The 12120-nt window shown below is 40.6% G+C and overlaps 1 non-coding gene and 1 pseudogene across 1 annotated transcript; both read left to right on the top strand.

Moving 5' to 3' along the window:
* The first annotated feature begins 6877 nt into the window (after positions 1-6877).
* Positions 6878-11282, top strand: LOC100601302 (annotated as a pseudogene).
* LOC115833487 lies at positions 7336-7499 on the top strand. Its single transcript, XR_004028915.1, has one exon. It is a non-coding gene; the product is annotated as a U1 spliceosomal RNA (small nuclear RNA).
* Positions 11283-12120: the final 838 nt, after the last annotated feature.

Here is a 12120-nt window from a genome sequence, read left to right as displayed (position 1 = left end):
TTTTAGTGATACTATGACTGAGCAGTGTGTACAGATTGTGGACAGCTTAATCTTTCTATTTTTAAATTCCTTATTGTCTTTCTCATCTACCCTCATTGTTGGAAAGGCATCCTCATTGTCTTAGCATCCACTGATGATCATTATCTGAATTATTAGTTTCATCAGGGGATTCCAAATGGTGATTTTTCTAGTTCTGTCATTCCTTCTACACTTTTTTTTTTGAGTCAGGGTCTTGCTCTGTCATCCAAGCTGGAGTGCAGTGGCACGATCATGGCTCATTGTAACTTTGAACTCCTGGGCTCAAGCAACCCTCTTGCCTCAGCCTCCCAAAGTGCTGGTATTACAGGTGTGAGCCACCTCGCCCAGCTTCTTCTACAACTATTAACGAAATTCTTCTGTAAATAATTTTCCCTTACCAACTAGGTCTTTTTGGTATCCTAAAATAACCATTTGCACATGATGAGTAGAATAAATGTTTAATACTTTTGTGAATTTTTCTTTGTGCATAATTTTTTTGTGTATTTTTAAAAATTTAAGTATTTAAACTAGTGATTTGAAGCTTTGGACACTTTTGTCAGAGAAACCATTTATAAGTAGTGGTTATGTTTCCAGAATAGCACATAAAAGCTTGCTTAATCCACAGGGTCAATAAAATATTACACATAGCAATAACAAATATAAAATATTTTTGTAATATTAGTTATGAAACAAAAGAAAACAGTTTTTAAAGTTTAACTTGAGTACTAGTACTTGAGAAAAAAGCAATCTGAATTAGAGGAAGAAGAGGTAGATGGATACTTATGGTGATGTGAAGGGATCTGCGGAGTAATTTCAAGGACTTTTAGAGTTTGATGGCATTGGTTCTTTTTTTTTTTGAGACAGAGTCTCACTCTGTTGCCCAGGCTGGAGTGCAATGGCACGAGCTCAGCTCATTGCAACCTCTGCCTCCCAAATTCAAGCAATTCTCCTGCTTTAGCCTCCCTAGTAGCTGGGATTACAGGCGCTCACCACCACACCCGGCTAATTTTTTTTTTTTTTTTTCTGAGGCTGAGTGTCTCTCTGTTGCCCAGGCTGGAGTGCAGTGGCGTGATCTCAGCTCACTGCAAGCTCCGCCTCCCAGGTTCATGCCATTCTCCTGCCTCAGCCTCCTGAGTAGCTGGGACTACAGGCGCCTGCCACCACACCCGGCTACTTTTTGGTCTTTTTAGTAGAGATGGGGTTTCACCATGTTAGCCAGGATGGTCTCAAACTCCTGACCTCAGGTGATCTGCCTGCCTCGGCCTCCCAAAGTGTTGGGATTACAGGCGTGAGCCACCTCACCCAGCTGGCATTGATTCTTACGTTTAATTTCACTACAGATTTAAGCTATTTCCATTTATTTTTTTTCCCTTTGAGATAGGGTCTTGCTTTGTTGCCCAGGCTGGAGTGCAGTGGCATAATCATAGCTCACTGCAGCCTTGAACTCCTGGTCTCAAGTGATTATCCTGACTCAGCCTCCCAAGTAGCTAGGACTACAGGTACATGCCACGGCTCCTGATTAATTACTTTTTTTTTTTTTTGGTAGAGACAAGGTCTCACTCTGTTGCCCAGGCTGGCCTTGGATTCCTGGGCTCAAATGATTCTCCTGCCTTGGCCTCCCAAAGTGTTGGTATTATAGGCATGAGCTACCATGCCCGGCCTTAAGTTTCTTTCTCTTTCTCTCTCTCTTTTAGACAAGGTCTCTCTCTGTCATCCAGGCTGGAGTGCAATAGCATGATTGTAGCTCACTGATACCTTGAACTCCTGGGCTCAAGGGATCCTCCTGCCGCAGCCTCCCAAATAACTGGAAGTGCAGGTGCACATCATGATGCCTAGCTAATTGTTTTTTTAATTTTTTTTTTTTTCCGTAGAAATGGGAAGGTCTCACTATGTTGCCAGGACTGGTCTTGAACTCCTGGTTTCAAGAGATCCTCCTGCCTCAGCCTTCCAAAGTGCTGCTATTACAGGCATGAGCCACCACGCCCAGCCAGTCTCTCTTAATTGAGAGCAGTCTATGCCTCACATTTTCTTTGTCAAGCCATTGACTTGTTGCAGAAAGTGAATCAGTGGTCCTGTAGAATATCCCACATTTTAGATTTGTTTGTTTTCTTTTTTATGCTGTCATTTACTTTATCCCTCTATATCCCACATTTTTCTATAATGGAAGTTAGCTTTAGAAGCTTGATGATATTCAGGTTCAACTTTCTTCATTTGGTCAATAATATTTAACAGGGGTAACTGTGTATTTCACTTTGAATCACATCTGGAGGCATACATCCATTCCATTTTTAATAAATGAGTAACATCTTGATTCCTTCATTATTTTATTTAACTTATTATTATTATTTTTAGAGCTGTGGTCTTGCTCTGTCACCAGGCTGAAGTGCAGTGGCGTGATCATAGCTCACTGCAGTCTTGAACTCCTGGCTCAAGTGATCCTCCTGTCTTAGCCTCCTGAATAGCTAGGACTGCAAGCATGCATCACCCTGCCTGGCTAATTATTATTATTATTATTATTATTATTTTGAGACAAAGTCTCACTCTGTCACCCAGGCTGGAGTTCAGTGCCAACCTCCGCCTCCCAGGTTCAAGTGAGTCTTCTGCCTTAGCCACCTGAGTAGCTGGGATTACAGGTGTGTGCCACCACGCCCGGCTATTTCTTTTATTTATTTTTTACTTTTAGTAGAGATGAGGTTTCACCATGTTGGCCAGGCTGGTCTCGATCTTTTAGCCTCAAGTGAGCTGCCCGCCTCAGCCTCCCAAAGTGCTGGGATTATAGGTGTGAGCCACTGCGCCCAGCCCTGGCTAATTTTTAAATTTTATTTATTTATTTATTTATTTATTTATTTATTTATTTATGGAGACAGGATCTCTATATGTTGCCCAGGCTGGTCTTAAACTCTTGGGCTTAAGTGATACTCCCACCTCAGCCTCCCAAAGTATTGGGATTATAGGTGTGAGCAACCATGCCCTGCCTGACTCCTTCATTATGTTTCCCATCAACTTTTCATCTAATAGTTTAATCTGTTATGACCATTGGTGGAATTAATCATTTCACTAGTAGTTTCAAAATAGTGATTCCTTAATTTTGCTTTCCACATTAACTAGTTGGAATTCTTCTGAAAGTAAACTTTCCCTCATCAACTAGGACTATTGTGTTACTCCTACAGGGAAGGCAGAAGACATGATTAATTCTTTCCTTAATTACCAATTTTCAGAGTAAATAGTCGGTGCTCTACTTACTTTCAATGATATCCAATGAGTTGTATATGTTTGTTATTTCCCTGTCATTATTAACCACCCTTTAAAAAATGTCTATCACATGTACCCTATAATAAATATGTATATCTATTTATGTATCCATAAAAATCAAAAATTAAAAAATGTATTCAATAGGTTTTAATTTACTGCATTCATTATTCTTGTTAATGCTCAATTTTTACCATCTTTTGCCAATGTGTTGCCTCCTGTATGTTCCTGACATGACTCATTAGTGTTCCATAGCTTGCTTGATTCCTGGCACAAGGCTTATATATTTCCTGCCTCAGACTTGCTATTTCTCCAAGGAGTCCTAGTTGATTTATATTCTCTTTTTTTTTTTTTTTAAAAAAAAAACAGCTTTATTAAAGTTTAATTTACATAGCATAAAACTCACCTATTTTAAATATACAATTCAAAACTTTTTAGTAAATTTATAGAGTTATGCAACTATGTCCACAATCCAGTTTTAAAACATTTCCATCAAACTAAAAGATCCCCTATACGCTTTTGCAGTCAATCCTGCTTCCTATCTGTAGCCCCAGGCAACCACTAATATGCTGTCTGTAGATTTGCCTTTTCTAGATATTTTATGTAAATGAAATCATATGCTATATAGCCTTTTGCTTTCACTTAGCACTAGGTGTTTTTAAAATTTGAAATATAATTCACATGCCATAAAATTCATCATTTTAGAGTGTATAACACAGTGGTTTTTAATATATTCACAAGGTGGTACAATTATCACCACTATCTAATTCCAAAACATTTCCCTCACACCAAAAAGAAACCCTATACCCATTAGCACGCACTTTCCATTTCCCCCTGCCCTCAGCCCCTGGCAGCCATTAATCTTCTTACTGTCTCTATGAATTTGCATACTCTGGACATCTCATATAAATGGAATAATATAATATGTGGTCTTTTGTGTCTGGTTTCTTTCACTTAGCATAGTGTTTTCAAGGTTCATCCACGTTATAGCATGTATCAGTACTTCACTTCTTTTTATGGGTGAATAATATTCCATTGTATGGATATATAACACTTTGTTTATCCATTCATCAGTTGATGGACATTTTGGGTTGTTTCCACTTTTTGGGTCATAGAGTAACTCTAATGTTTAGCCTTTTGAGGCACTGGCACATTGTTTTCCAAACACAGGCTTTTTACATTGGTTGTACCATTTTACGTTTCCACCAGCAGAGTATGAGGGTTTCAGTTTTCTCCACACCCTTGCCAACACTTACTTATTGTCTATCGTTTTTATGATAGACATCCTAATGAGTGTAGCTACTTTGGAAAACAGTCTGGCAGTTCCTCAAAATGTTAAGCTCAGCGTTCTGATCCCCACTCCCTAATGATTGTTGAAGCTTTCCTTTTTTTCTTTTTTTTTTTTTGCCACATCCCCCTCCACCCCTCTGTTGTATTTTCTTTCTCCTCTCTTGTCCTCCTCTCCTTTCCTCTTTTCCCCTCCTCCCCTCCTGTCCTTCTGAGACAGGGTCTCATTCTGTTGCCCAGGCTGGAGTGCAGTGGTATGATCATAGCTCACTGCAGCCTTGATCTCCTGGGCTCAAGTGATCCTCCCGCCTCAGCCTCCCAAGTAGCTGGGACCACAGGCACGTGCCACCATGTCCAGCTAATTTTTAATTTTTTTTTTTGTAGAGATGGGGGTCTCCCTATGTTGCCCGGGCTGGTCTCGAACTTCTGGCCTCGTGTGATCCTCCTGCCTCAGCCTTCGAAAGTGCTGGAATTACAAGCATGAGCCACCATACCCAGACTTTTGCTCAGTTAAAAAAAAAATTGGCCGGGCACGGTGGGTTACACCTGTAATCCCAGCACTTTGGGAGGCCGAGGTGGGCGGATTACCTGAGGTCAGGAGTTGGAGACCACCCTGGCCAACATAGTGAAACCGCTGTCTCTACTAAAAATACAAAAATCAGCCAGGCTTGGTGGCACATGCCTGTAATCCCAGCTACTCGGGAGCCTGAGGCAGAAGAATTGCTTGAGCCCAGGAGACGGAGGTTGCAGTGAGCCGAGATTGTGCCACTGCACTCCAGCCTGGCCAACAGAGCGAGACTCTGTCTCAAAAAATAAAATAAAATAAAATAATAATTTTTTTTTTCATTTCTAAGCCTGGCTTCCTAGGTATCATATCTGGGTCAGGATAACTTAGTGGTCAGCCAATAATTTGCTGGAGGTTGTCCTTAAACACCTTGGCCCAATATGTCTTCTGCCCTTTGCTGACGATGTGTGTGGGTTGGGAAACACATTCAAAGTTTGGAGAGTTTACAAGTCCTCCATGACTTTTACTTCCTGATAGGCCTTCTCATGTCCTGTGCCTGTGCAAGGCGTCACATTCAGCCAAGGAAATGTAAATAACTAGGCCCCTCTCTGGTACCTTGAACTTCAGTGCAGCCTTGCGCATGCACACAGCCTCCTAGACAACCAGGGCCTTGAAGGTGCTTATCAAGCCCCACTATTACTGTCCTGTTTTCTGGATCTCTCTGTAAACTTCTGGCAGATCTGCTATTCTGTTGCTTGCTCCAACCAATATTGTAACTTCAGGTAACTGAGATATTGGCTTCCCGTGTTTGTATGAAATTGAGTTTGCTATTGTTTTAAACACCCCTGGGCATAGGACTTTTTTGGTGCTCCTTCTTTATGAAGTAATTCCCCTCCAGCATCTAAATTGTTATTTTTTTATGGCTTGCCTTGACTTTCATTGTAAAATCAGCTCCAGGGGACCTAGTGGGAGCGGGGGAGATGGAAGCAGCCCCGTAGTCTCCCACTGTTCTTAGCCAAAGGTTCCACAGGTTTTCTTAAATGCTTCTTAATCCAGTTTTATCATTGTTTTAAGGAACAGAGGATTTGCTGAGTTCCTCTGCCATTTCAGAAGTCCAGCCTAATTTATGTTTTTTTTTTTTTTTTTTTTTTTTTTTTGAGACGGAGTCTCACTCTGTCACCAGATTGGAGTGCAGTGGCCCGATCTTGGCTCACTGCAAGCTCCGCCTCCCAGGTTCACGTGATCCTCCTGCCTCAGCCTCCCGAGTAGCTGGGATTACAGGCACATGCCACCACGCCCAGCTAATTTTTGTGTTTTTAGTAGAGATGGGGTTTCACCATGTTGGCCAGGATGGTCTCGATCTCTTGACCTCGTGATCTGCCGGCCTTGGCCTCCCAAAGTGCTGGGATTACAGGCGTGAGCCACCACACCCAGCCACTAATTTATGTTTTAAAAGATCATTCTTAAGTGTTCTTACTACAAAAAAGTATGTGATGTAATGCATATGTTACTTATTAGCTCAATTTAGCCATTCCACAATGTGTACATATTTCAAAACATCATATTGTATACCATAAATACATATACTTTTTATTTGCCAACTTTAAAAAAAGAACATTCTGTTAGAAGTGGAGGATGGAAGGGAAGCTGGTGACCAGGAGTATATAATTTTACTCAGCAGTACTTTGTAAGCAGGAATGGAGAATATAAATAGTTTGGTTGATTTGTGGGTGAGAATTGACATAATAGGTATGGTGGAAAATCAAGGGGATAGGAGAATAGAGAGTGTTGGTTACTGTTATTGAAGTCCCACTGTCCATGGACTCTTTCCTAAGTAGACAAGGAAATGCAGTCCAAAAGTACGTGATGGCAATGGACTTTAGGGACTCGGGGGAAAGGATGGGAAGGGGGTGAAGGATAAAAGACTACAAATATGCTGCAGTGTATACTGCTCGGGTGATGAGTGCACAAAAATCTCACAAATCACCACTAAAGAACTTACTCATGTAACCAAACACCACCTGTTCCCCAAAAACCTGTGGAAATAAATTTTTTTTAAATAAAGTAATTTGAGACCCCCCCAAAAAAAACACAAACAAACCCAAAAGTATGTGATGGCTTTGGAAAATAGGCAAGAGGGTTAATGAATTAAAGGCCCTGAGGCAGTTGAAGGGTATTCAGGGAGTATAAGGTTTAAGAGAAGTAGAACAACAGGTAGTTCTCTGTGTTTGGTTTTGGAATTAGAGCCATTCCAAGTGTCACTCCAGAAACAAATAATTGATACCTGGCAGGGGAGATACCATGATCACAAAGGTGGTTTTCTCAGGGTGAGGCCCATCCATTGCACTCTGGGTGTGTTGGCCCCTGTGATTTCCCCAAATACAGGAAACTCGATTGCGTAATGTGTGGTAGTGGGAGACTGAGTTTGTGCTTTCCCCTGAAAAAAAAAAGAAATGGATGATTGAAATGGAATTGAGATGAAGAAATTAGAATAGGGTATGTCAAGGATCCATGGGGTTTGGGTGTTAGATCATCAAGGGGGATAATGAAGACTTTCAGGATGAGAAGAGAAAAGGAAAACAGTTGGTACTGAAGTCCTCAGTGAATGTTGGGGGGAGACTTGGAGATTGACATATAACATTGAGAGGGTCATAAAATTGAGTATTATGAACTTTGAAGAAAGAGGTTATTGAGGTAAGATGGTAAAATAATACCTTGGGGATCCAGTGAAGAAGATACAATAAGATGATAACCTGATCTTGACTTATGGGGAAATATGAGCAAAGGAAAATGAACAGCCTCAGCTGGGCATGGTTTTGTGCACCTGTAATTCCAGCTACTTGGGAGGCTGAAGTGGGAGGACCACTCAAGCCCCAGGAGTTTGAGGCCAGCCTGGGCAACATAGAGCAGGAACACTGTCAGAAAGAAAAGAAAGAAAGAAAGAAGCAAAGAAAGGAAAGAAAGAAAGAAAAGAAAAGAAAGAAGGAAGAGCCTCAAATGAAGAGCTTTGCCAGGGAGGAAAAAGCAGCACAGTTCATGGTTTGGGATGACCAGAGTTCAGGTAAGAAGAGGAGATAGAGGCTGAATGGATGGGCATGACCAAAAGCTGGAAGGTTTTAGGGAATGGTGGCTAGTTTTGGCTCAAGCATAGGGTGCAATTAGTTGTATAAGAAAAAGATAATACTGGAATCTATGTGATTAGTTGGAATCCAGAACATAACTAGAGTCATTATTGTTAAAAATATTATTCCCGGCCAGATGCAGTGGCTCACGCCTGTAATCCCAGCACTTTGGGAGGCCAAGGTGGGAGGATCACGAGGTCAAGAGATCGAGACCATCCTGGCTAACATGGTGAAACCCCGTCTCAACTAAAAATACAAAAAATTAGCCGGGCATGGTGGCGGGTGCCTGTACTCACAGCTACTTGGGAGGCTGAGGCAGAAGAATGGCATGAACCCAGGTGGCGGAGCTTGCAGTGAGCCGAGATCGCACCACTGCACTCCAGCCTGGGCGACAGAGTGAGACTCCATCTCAAAAAATATATATATATACACATATAATATTATATAATATATAAATTATATATAATATATTATATAATACATAAATTATCTAATATATAATATAATATAATATAAATTATATATAATATATTATATAATATATAAATTATATATAATATATTATATTATATATATATTTCCCTAGACAGTGAACTAAGGAAACTTTTTGAAATTGTTTTGTTTAGATCTCAGTGAAATTTGGGAACTGATATTGGTAGCTGGGAAGTAATTTGACAGCTTTGGAATACTGTGACTATGACAAATGTGAAATTGGTATGTGTGATAAATTATTAATGCCACCAATAGAATTAAAGTTGACTATAGATCATAAGTTTGGTAAGAATGCAGTTTAGTATCAATCAGATTTTTCCCTGGGCTGTATCCAGTATACTGTGATGAATTTTTGATCTATTTGTAATTAGAAAATTGGAGCTTTAAAAAATGTATTGATGCTGGGCATGGTGGTGTGTGCCTGTAGTCCCAGTTACTCAGGAGACTGAGGCAGTAGGATGACTTGAGCCCAGGAATTTGAGGCTGCAGTAAGCTATGATTATACCACTGCACTCCAGGCTGGGTGACAGAGTGAGAACTCATCTCTAAAAACATGTATTGACTTTTTGGAATGACCTTTTTATATTCTTTTCCAGGACCATTTGCAACCCACAATATATACAGGACTACTTAGGATCTGCTTTAGTGTGAGGGTTCCATCTTAATTACCCTAGCTATATTTGATATAATTTTATCTCTGTATAAATAAGATACGTAGCTAGAAGCATAGAAGAGAAAATGTAAAGCAAAAATAAGAGTGCATCAGAGATGTAGAGCTCCAGTTATGAAACCCTAAGAATATTAATTGCCGTGATGATAATCTGGCACATATTGAGTTCTGGCTACCATTTGTTACAGGATAAAAGAACATTGGAATAATTGGATACTGAGGTGCATAATTGCTGGCAATGGAGTGGAGGAGAGGAGTGATCAGCTGGAAAGGAGCCTTATAGCTGTTTCTATACTAGTACTGTATATTTGATATTGGTTGACAACAGCAGAAAAATTATTTATCACCATGCTGGGGACTTATTAAATTGATTTCTACTCTGAAGTAATATGGAGGAATTTAATGGTTACTCTTAGAGATGTAATATTTCTTTATTTTTCATTCTAGCAGCCATCAGAAAAAAAATCACAAAAAATCTATCACTTGTACAGTCCTCTGTCATTTGTGACCTGGGATATTGTACTTTTGGGCTGTCAGAATTCCAGTTTATGAGGCAATCTGTGTCATTCTGGTTTAGCCAGGTGAGTAGTCCCCCGGCTCTGTAGAAAAGAACAAGAAAGAAAAATAATAAAAAAGGGGAATGTGGAAAAATATAGATATGAATCTTAGACCCTAGAGGACAAGTTAAGGCCTGGGTTATAAGCAGCAAAACAGAGAGGAGGCCCCGGGGGTTATGGACACAGTCAGTAGAGTGGTAGTCATTAATTATAAAAACCGAGAGAACTAGGAGAACTAAGCCTGTGTGGGGACCTGGCTTGAGTTCAAAAATGAAGAAGCTTACAATGAACTATAATAAAAATATCTATGAAGGCAAGGTTAAATAGAAAGGAAGTATGCTTTCAAGTTAAAATGAATAGAAGGCCAGGCACGGTGACTCATGCCTGTAATCCTAGTGCTCTGGGAGGCCAAGGTGAGAGGGTTGCTTGAGGTCAGAAGTTCGAGACCAGCCTGGACAACATAATGAGACCCTGTTTCTAAAAAAAAAAAATTTTTAATTAGCTGGAAATGATGGTGCACTAATGTAGTCCCAGCTACTTGGAAGGCTGAGGCTGGAGGATTTCTTGAGCCCAGGAGTTTCAGGTTGCAGTGAGCTATGATGGCACCACTGCACTCCAGCCAGGTGAAAATATCTATGAATATCTATCTGTCTCAAAAAACAAACAAAAAACCCAAAAAGACCCCCCAAAACTAAAAATACTAAAAATGGATAGAAGTTTAATTATAGGCTGGGCATGGTGGCTTGCGCCTATAATCCCAGCAATTTGGAAGGCTGAGGTGGGAGGATCACTTGAGCCTAGGAGTTTGAGATCAGCCTGGGCAACATAGTGAGACCTTGTCTCTGCAATAACTAACTAAATAAATATAAATTTAATTATGATGAATTTTCCTTTTCTAAGGAAATATTGGCTATATAGAGATGCCAATCATATTTTAAAGGTTTCTTGGCCGCCTCCGTTGCCGCCATCATACCAGCCCCTCGGGTCTCCGCGAGGCTGGGTGATGCTCCAGAGTGGAAGACAAGCCAATTTGGGAGCAGGTTGGATCCAGCTTCATTCAACATTACTACCAGTTATTTGATAACGATAGAACCCAATTAGGCGCAATTTACATTGATGCGTCATGCCTTACGTGAGAAGGACAACAGTTCCAGGGGAAAGCTGCCATTGTGGAGAACTTGTCTAGCCTTCCGTTCCAGAAAATCCAGCACAGCATCACGGTGCAGGACCATTAGTCCATGCCAGATAGCTGCATCATCAGCATGGCTGTGGGTCAGCTTAAGGCGGATGAAGACCTCATCATGGGGTTCCACCTATTAAAGAACATCAACGATGCTTTCACCAACGACATGTTCAGGCTTGCCCTGCACAACTTCGGTTGACCTCCTCTCAGCCAGGCACTCATACTGTTTCCTCCTCCCTCCTCTTCCCAATACTATTCCTACTCCTCCAGATGCTCCAAATATCATGCACAAACGAGCAGGGCTGCGGCGGGAGTGGGCACAGTGCGCTGCTGCCACCAAGGTGTTGTGCATGATGTTTGGACACTAGACTAGTTGCTTCTGACGGGAGAAGTTTGTGTTGTACCAGCGCATGCCTTGGAAAGACTTAAGTAATGCAAAAGGTTGTCCTTTTTTTTTTTTTTTTTTTTTAAATCTATGGAGAAGTTGCTCTAGTAACCCAAAGAAGGGAAGGAGAAAGTAGCTGCCTCACTGCCCAGACATTGATTTGTTCAGATGATACAATAAAACCACAAAAATTTTATTAACAAAAAAAGATTCCTTTAATATTTAATAGTTGAAAGAATGAATCCTGGCTCTCCTATGTACTAGCTGCCTGATCGTGGAAATATTACTTACTTTCTCCAAACTTCAGTTTCTTCATCTCTCAAGTGGATTGATACTGTAAGAATTAAATGAAAAAAAATAAAGCACACAACACGATGCCTGGCACATACTTAGAGCTCAATAAATAGTCACTATTATTAGGCAGTGGAAAGCAGAGTTAATGAGATGGAAGTTGAATCATGTGAAGGATTATTCTTCACAGGTATGCAATTAATTATTTATTGTCAGAGCAGCTTACAGCAGTTTAAGGGTCAGAGCCTCTTGGACATCAGGCTATAATGAATGCAAATTAGGCTCATTTGAAGAAAAGTAGTTCCCTTTCGTTTCCTGAGTTTGTAAGAAATTAGATCTTCTGCATATTTTCTCTGATGGT

This window comes from Nomascus leucogenys, chromosome X (genome assembly GCF_006542625.1).
Source record: "Nomascus leucogenys isolate Asia chromosome X, Asia_NLE_v1, whole genome shotgun sequence".
NCBI lineage: Eukaryota > Metazoa > Chordata > Mammalia > Primates > Hylobatidae > Nomascus > Nomascus leucogenys.
The sequence above is the reverse complement of the archived record's forward strand: the minus strand, read 5'-3'. Positions and strand labels throughout refer to the sequence as shown.